Source organism: Pogona vitticeps, chromosome 3 (assembly GCF_051106095.1).
Source record: "Pogona vitticeps strain Pit_001003342236 chromosome 3, PviZW2.1, whole genome shotgun sequence".
Lineage (NCBI taxonomy): Eukaryota > Metazoa > Chordata > Lepidosauria > Squamata > Agamidae > Pogona > Pogona vitticeps.
In genome coordinates this window covers 96871659-96878698 of record NC_135785.1, presented here as the reverse complement: position 1 = coordinate 96878698, position 7040 = coordinate 96871659, and the positions used below count along the sequence as shown (strand labels likewise).

The 7040-nt window shown below is 39.7% G+C and overlaps 1 long non-coding RNA gene across 1 annotated transcript in view; it reads left to right on the top strand.

Moving 5' to 3' along the window:
* Positions 1-740: 740 nt before the first annotated feature.
* LOC144588314 (uncharacterized) overlaps positions 741-7040 on the top strand; it is a 30609-nt gene continuing 24309 nt past the window's right edge. The window contains exon 1 of the long non-coding RNA XR_013543819.1: positions 741-3235. This is a non-coding gene — a long non-coding RNA (uncharacterized LOC144588314). The remainder of the gene's footprint in view (positions 3236-7040) is intronic.

Below are 7040 nucleotides of genomic sequence, written 5' to 3'. Positions count from 1 at the left end.
TGCAGGATAGAATGCATCAAAGGCCAAAAAGCCAAACTGAGAGAGAGTCTTTCAGGAAACAGCAAACATATGAAGGATAGCAGTTCAATATTCCCCCATTTCCTAAGCAGGCTCCGCATTCCCTCAGTTGTTTTGAGAGACAAGGAATTGCTTGGCTGTCCAGGAGCTGAGGCCGGAACTAGACAAGTTAATATGACAAATGGCAGTGGGGAAAAATTATAGTTCTATCTAGAAAATGTACGTGTGTGTGGAAATCTAATATATTCTCCCAAACACATTTTAGCTTATAAGGACTGAAAGTGGATTGCATCATTTAGTCGTTCAGTCATGTCCGACTCTTTGTGACCCCATGGACCAGAGCACGCCAGGCCCTCCTGTCTTCCACTGCCTCCCGGAGTTGTGTCAAATTCATATTGGTTGCTTCGCTGACACTGTCCAACCATCTCGTCCTCTGTCGTCCCCTTCTCCTCTTGCCTTCACATTTTCCTAACATCAAGGTCTTTTCCAAGGATTCTTCTCTTCTCATGAGATGGCCAAAGTACTGGAGCCTCAGCTTCAGGATCTGTCCTTCCAGTGAGCACTCAGGGTTGATTGTTTGGCACTGCCCTTCTTTGGGATTGGAATGTAGACTGATCTTTTCCAGTCCTCTGGCCACTGTTGAGTTTTCCAAACTTGCTGGCATATTGAATGTAGCACCTTAACAGCATCATCTTTTAAGATTTTAAATAGTTCAACTGGAATGCCATCACCTCCATTGGCCTTGTTGTTAGCCATGCTTTCTAAGGCCCACTTCACTTCACTCTCCAGGATGTCTGGCTCAAGGTCAGCAACTACATTGTCTGGGTTGTCCAGGATATCCAAATCTTTCTGGTATAACTCCTCTGTGTATTCTTGCCACCTATTCTTGATGTCTTCTGCTTCTGTTAGGTCCCTACCATTTTTGTCCTTTATCATGTCCATCTTTCCACAAAATTTTCCTCTAATATCTCCAATTTTCCTGAACAGATCTCTGGTTTTTCCTTTTCTATTATTTTCCTCTATTTCTTTGCATTGTTCATTTAAGAAGGCCCTCTTGCCTCTCCTTGCTATTCTTTGGAAGTTTGCATTCAGTTTTCTGTAACTTTCTCTATCTCCCTTGCATTTTGTTTCCCTTCTCCTCTCTGCTATTTCCAAGGCCTCGTTGGACAGCCACTTTGCTTTCTTGCATTTCCTTTTCTTTGGGATGGTTTTTGTTGCTGCCTCCTGTACAATGTTACGAGCCTCTATCCAAAGTTTTTCAGGCACTCTGTCCACCAAATCTAGTTCCTTAAATCTTCTTCACTTCCACTGTGTATTCATGAGGGATGTGGTTTAGATTATACCTGGCGAGCCCAGTGGTTTTTCCTACTCTCTTCAGTTTAAGCTTGCATTAAATAAATAATTATTTATTTATTTAATTATTATTAAATTAATAAAGATTGTAGTGAAGTGCAAAAGGTGTAACTTTTGGAGGTGAATTGCCTCAAGAAATCTCTGTAGCAATTATCTGTTGCACTCCAAATTCTGTGACTCAGTATGCAGCCAATAATGTCTACAGAGGCCTCTTCACTTGAGGCAACACACTTCCAAAAGTTAGCCCTTTTGTGCCACTGTGCAACCGAATGTCAGCCTAAGTGTCCCATGTGACTGTCCACTTTGCATAGGTGCTGAGTGGTCCAGAGTTCCAGCAGATGCAAGAAGGCAGGCTGTTAACCTTTTGAATAAAACATATGTTTCATTTTACTGTTTTCATATGCATTAATAAGCATTCTGATATACACATTGTAATGAATTATCCTTTATGACATGTTTGAAGCACTCTGAATGCACTTGAAAGGCTTGTTCCCAGGAGAGGAATTTTCTGAAGCTCTTGCCCTACATTGCTGGGCCCAAGTCACTTTATTTTCGGAAAGTTGGTTTAAATTGAAACAGGCTGAGGAGAACTGCCCCATAAAACACCTGTGGACATTTATTGATGGTTTCCTATGTGCTGCCGAGTTAGGAAGATAATAGAAATGTTTTGTGAAATGGCTTGAAGATTTCTTCTGACCCTTTGCCATGTAACAGTTACCCCAAGAGTTCATTTATTTTTCCTGTTCTTCTGTTGGTTTTATATTACCCTGTCTTTCGTTGATAAGTGTATGATGGAAATTTTTTTTTTGAGGAAAGATTTAGTATAATGGGGCCTTTCTGTTAGAGCTAAACAGAGACTATATTTTTTGAGCAATTTTATAACCAGCCCCTTCCAAAAATGTCAACGACCTTTTCTTTCTTCCATTTTCTTTGTTTTCAGCTGGGGCGCTGCTTTTCAAAGGTGAAGCAAACAAGTGCTTTATTTGTCTACTCATGATGAATTGGTTCTCAGATTTTGTCAAAGATGGCTCATGAGACTCCTAGGGTAATTGAAGTAACGGGGGCAAGAAGGAGACGTGAAAGAATACGCCAAGATTCTGTCAGGAGGCAGGTGTATTTTATAGTTTCATGACTGTATTTTCTCAGCTATTGGAATGGCGTGGGTTGGAGTTGGTGTGCCCAAGACATTGGGGAAGGTAATTGTCATGAAAGTACAACTCATCCATGTTATTATGCAGTAGCATACATACCTGGAATAGAAAGAGGTTAATGCCTAGAGAAAGGTATCTGTTGATGCCTCACAGGTATCAGCCAGTCAGGACCTCTGAAGCATTCTGAATCTTCCAACAGAGGACTTTTAGACCTCTTCTCTCTTCAGCTGGCCATGTGGGAGAGTTGATCCCAGGACAATAGTGAATGGGGGGAAAAATCAAAGCCCAACTAGATGGCTTGGAATAAAATCAACGTGCTAATTAACTAATTTGTGTTAGGGGACTGTGATTCTGTTTGGCTGTGCTGCCTAGCTAAAAATGCCTGTTTACATTTTCTTGTTTCTTGTAGCACTTCTGTATTTTTAAAGTTTTGCACTCAGAGATGTATCTCTGGGGGTTTTCTGCCTTGATTAGATTGTTACTTAGAATCTGTTGTAACTCCTTTCCTGAAGATATAATAAAGTTTAGTTTCTTTTTGGATTTAATCCAGACTGTCCACTGCCTATCTGCTGGGTCTGTGCCAGAAGTTTCCCTAGGTAAAGGAAAGAGAAAGCAAGGACTTAAATTTGGAACTGGCTTTATTGTTGTTCATTGTATTTTCCAGATCCAGTGAAGGGAACAGATCATACAGTGAAAATTCTCTATTCTGTTGGGTAAGTGGGAGTTCATTCTTCTTGAATGGATGAAGGATGGGAGATGGTAGTGGCAGTGACTCCTTCAAGGTGATACAGTGGTGCCTCGCTTAAAGATGATAATCCGTTCCAGGAAAATCACCGTTAAGCGAAAACATCGTAAAGTGAAATAAAAAACCCCATTGAAATGCATTGAAACCCGTTCAATGCGTTCCAATGGGGTAAAAACATTTCCTGGCCTTTTGAGTTGTGGACAAAGAAACCCAATATCTCACATTCATAAACCAGAAGGTTTTTTTTTTTTTTTTAAAAAAAATCTGAATCATAGATACAGTTGGAAATGGTGTTGCTTTTTTATTTTGAGAAGAAATGCTTGAGGATTCTATTTGGTTCACATGTTTAATTCTGCAGACCTGCTTTGCAGTTCTTGGACTAATATGCAAATAGTTTTTTTAAATTTTTGCTGTTCTCTGAATCCCGAGATCCACTTCTTGACTCAAAATATCAAAATACATATGACCAGCCTAAAAGGCACATCAAATGCTAGTTTTAGGATAAAATATATGTATATGTAAAATATGTAACATCAAAGAGTGACAACTGTAGTTTCATTTGGTTGAAGAGCAATGCTAGAGGTTCTTTCTTGATTGTTTTGTCTGAATTAATAATTTGCCCTCATTTAAGTATGAGTTATTGCCCTCTGGATTCTATTGACTTGTTACTTACAGTGTTTTTCAATGGGAATTTAATATTTCAAGCATTTAATTTGGTAGCTTTTAACAAATCAGCTTCAAGGATGTCTGAAAGTCTGCATTAGTGAAATACCAAATGAGAAAACAGCAGAATGCTAAGCTTCACACATCTGTGTACTGATATTTGAAAATGATGTTACTAATTAAAAAGACATAATTGCCCCCAAGCATGCACTTTATGGTGTATGGTGTAATGAAAAATTCTTTTGCCCTAGTGTCAACATTTTTCCTGAGCATGGAACTGGTTTGGGATAAATATTTCATGGACAATATATACTCGTTTGGAGATAAAGTCCTCAATTCCAATTCTCATATGGCTGACAAAGGTAGATTCGATAGTATTGATCATATGAAATGACTAGCAACCCCACAGATGTAGAAGATCATGTAGGATATATAGCTATGTGAACCAGCTGTTAGGTGCTATGTGAGTTAATTTGATCTAGCATGGATCAGTGCATGATCATGCCTAATTTCAGGTTTCATTTTGTTTTTTAGTTCCTCCATACCTGCAATTGTATTAATCAGGGGCATCCTGCCTTGGATCCTTTTTAGGAGAAAATCATCATCATCATCATCATCATCATCATCATCATGATGTAGCATCAAATCAATATATGATGCCCCTTTTCAGGGTTTTCCAGGTAGTGAATACCCAGAAGTGGTTTAACATTCTCTTTTTCTGGGGATTCCCTAGGACTATGCAGCTTGCTCAAGGCCACACAGGCTGGCTCTACTTCAAATGAGGCACAGTGGGGAATTGAACTCCCAACCTCTGGCTCCGTTGCCCGATGCCTAAACCTTTGAGCTGTCCAGAAGTCTGTTAGACAAGGGCAATGACATCATAAGTGGCAGGGAGAGATAGGGCTGACAGTGTCTCACATGATATGTACTTCAGACAGGAATAAAGATGTAGCTGAATGAAATATGCAATAGGGCTAAATAAGACTTATGAATATAACAGTATTACGACGCGATAGTTATTTACCAGAGAAAATATGTCTGTCATACCAAATGTCTAAGCACTAAAAGTCATGTTATGTTTTATAGATGTTTATAATTAATAGAAGTTATTTCATGTTTTAACCAAGACACAAGGGATTATTTGAATATCAATTGCTGGCACAAAACACACATATGGGAGAACAACAAATTACTCTTTATAAAAGTGGTTTTTTCTATCTAAACATTTCCAGCTGCTATATGCAAATTCTGCTAAGTTATAGGTTATGATTTATTATAAACAAAAGCCAACAGGTTTTAGGAGAAATGCAGAATATAAGCATGTTAAACAAACAAATGAAATTGCCACTGGATTGCATCAGCAGCTGTTCCTATGACTGGGATAGCTTGGCCATTGTGTTCCCTATATTGATAGCCTGAAGACCGGACTATTATAGTCTTATTTATATAAGGCTGTCCTTTAGGCTGGTGTGGAAGCTGCAGTTGGTGTACAATGCTTCTGAAACAAATGCTCGATCCGCTGGCAAGCCACGTTTCGTCAGCATGGGTTGCTATTGCCTCTTTTCTGGGATATTACAAGATGCTGGGAGTCTTGTGAGAGTGACCTGGGAAGGGAGGGGGAAGGAGCAAGCTATTTAAGCAGCTTTCCCCCCTCCCTCTGTCCTCTTCCTTGCTGGCAACAGATGAGGATGGAGCTCTGCTGGTCACGCTATTTTTAACTGCATAACTCTGTTTTGTGGCTTGGGAGATCTTGATATTGGCAAACCCTCCCCCCCCCCCCCATGGTTTGATTATCGGTTTTCAGCTCCTCAGTTAGGAGCCATTCTTGACAGATAATTTAGATTTCTTTGAATTTTTGTTTTAATTTTAATGGGCAGGGAGTGAAGATCGCATTAGTTGGGGAGGTGCGGCTGATCAGGCTTGGCCTGGCAGGGGCCTGGGCACCCTCTAAGCCCCCTATATAGCCCCCCAGACCAGCTGGTTCAAGTTGGATTAGCCCACGCCTGGGAATTGATTCTTATAAATAAATAAATACATAAATATATAAATTAATTTGCATTCATTAATTAGTCAACATTTTCAAAATTTTAGATTTTCTTGATAATTGATTGACCTCATATTATGAGTGGGGGCAAGTTGCAGTTGGTTCCGCCCATTGGGAGTGGGGCAACTTAGCTCAGAGGGCATTGATCTGTTTTTTTAAATAAAGAAATAAAATAAAGAAATAAAAATAAAACAACAATCATAGACAAATTAAAATAATAAATAATAAAATTAATAAATAAAAATAAAGTTAAATTACAAACTAATTAAAATTATTAATAAATAATACAAAGTGATAATCCTTATAATATTGAAAGGAACTATATTAAATATAAAGGAAGGGGCTCAGAAAAAGGGTTTCTAGCTGCATTTTCTAGAATAATCTTTACATTATTAGCTAATCTATTGGTTGACACTTATTTGTGGTAGTGTAATATAGTTCATAGGTAGTTTAAATTTGAGGCAAGCTTAGGCAGTTGAATTCAAGCTGCTTGGGGAGGTTGGGCACACAAAGTGTTGAGTAGTGTGAACAATGGCTTCCAGGAAGGACCAAGGCAATAAGAAAAGTAAGCAAGCTGCTAAGAACTGTGCAGTTCCTCAACTTTCACCCCTTCAGTCATCATCTGATGAGGAGACTTGGCATATTTGGCAACAGTTGAAGGACAAGAGTTCAGCTTTAGAAGCTGAAAGAGCGGCACAAAGAGCCCCACAGCATAGTGAGCTGCAACCATGCCACTCAGCTAGGGAGGCCAAGAGCCATAGGAGATCTAAGCTTAAGGCCATGGTGGAAAATTTAATGTCTCGCTTTGCTGCTTTAGAGGTTGATTGGCAGGCCACTAGGCCGTCCTGAAGAGAATCAGATACATCAGCACCACAGTGAGGATGAGAAATGGGAGATGTTGATTCCAGAGGCTGCTGGATCATCTGCAGCAGCAAGAGGTTGGCAGGAAGGAGTGGAAAAGTCAGCAACAGGTTACCAGCATGGCAGGGAGGAACATGATTCGGCACTGCATTTGACATCAGGTGAGTTGGTGGCTGCACCCGTCAATCTCCCCATATTGCCTGCC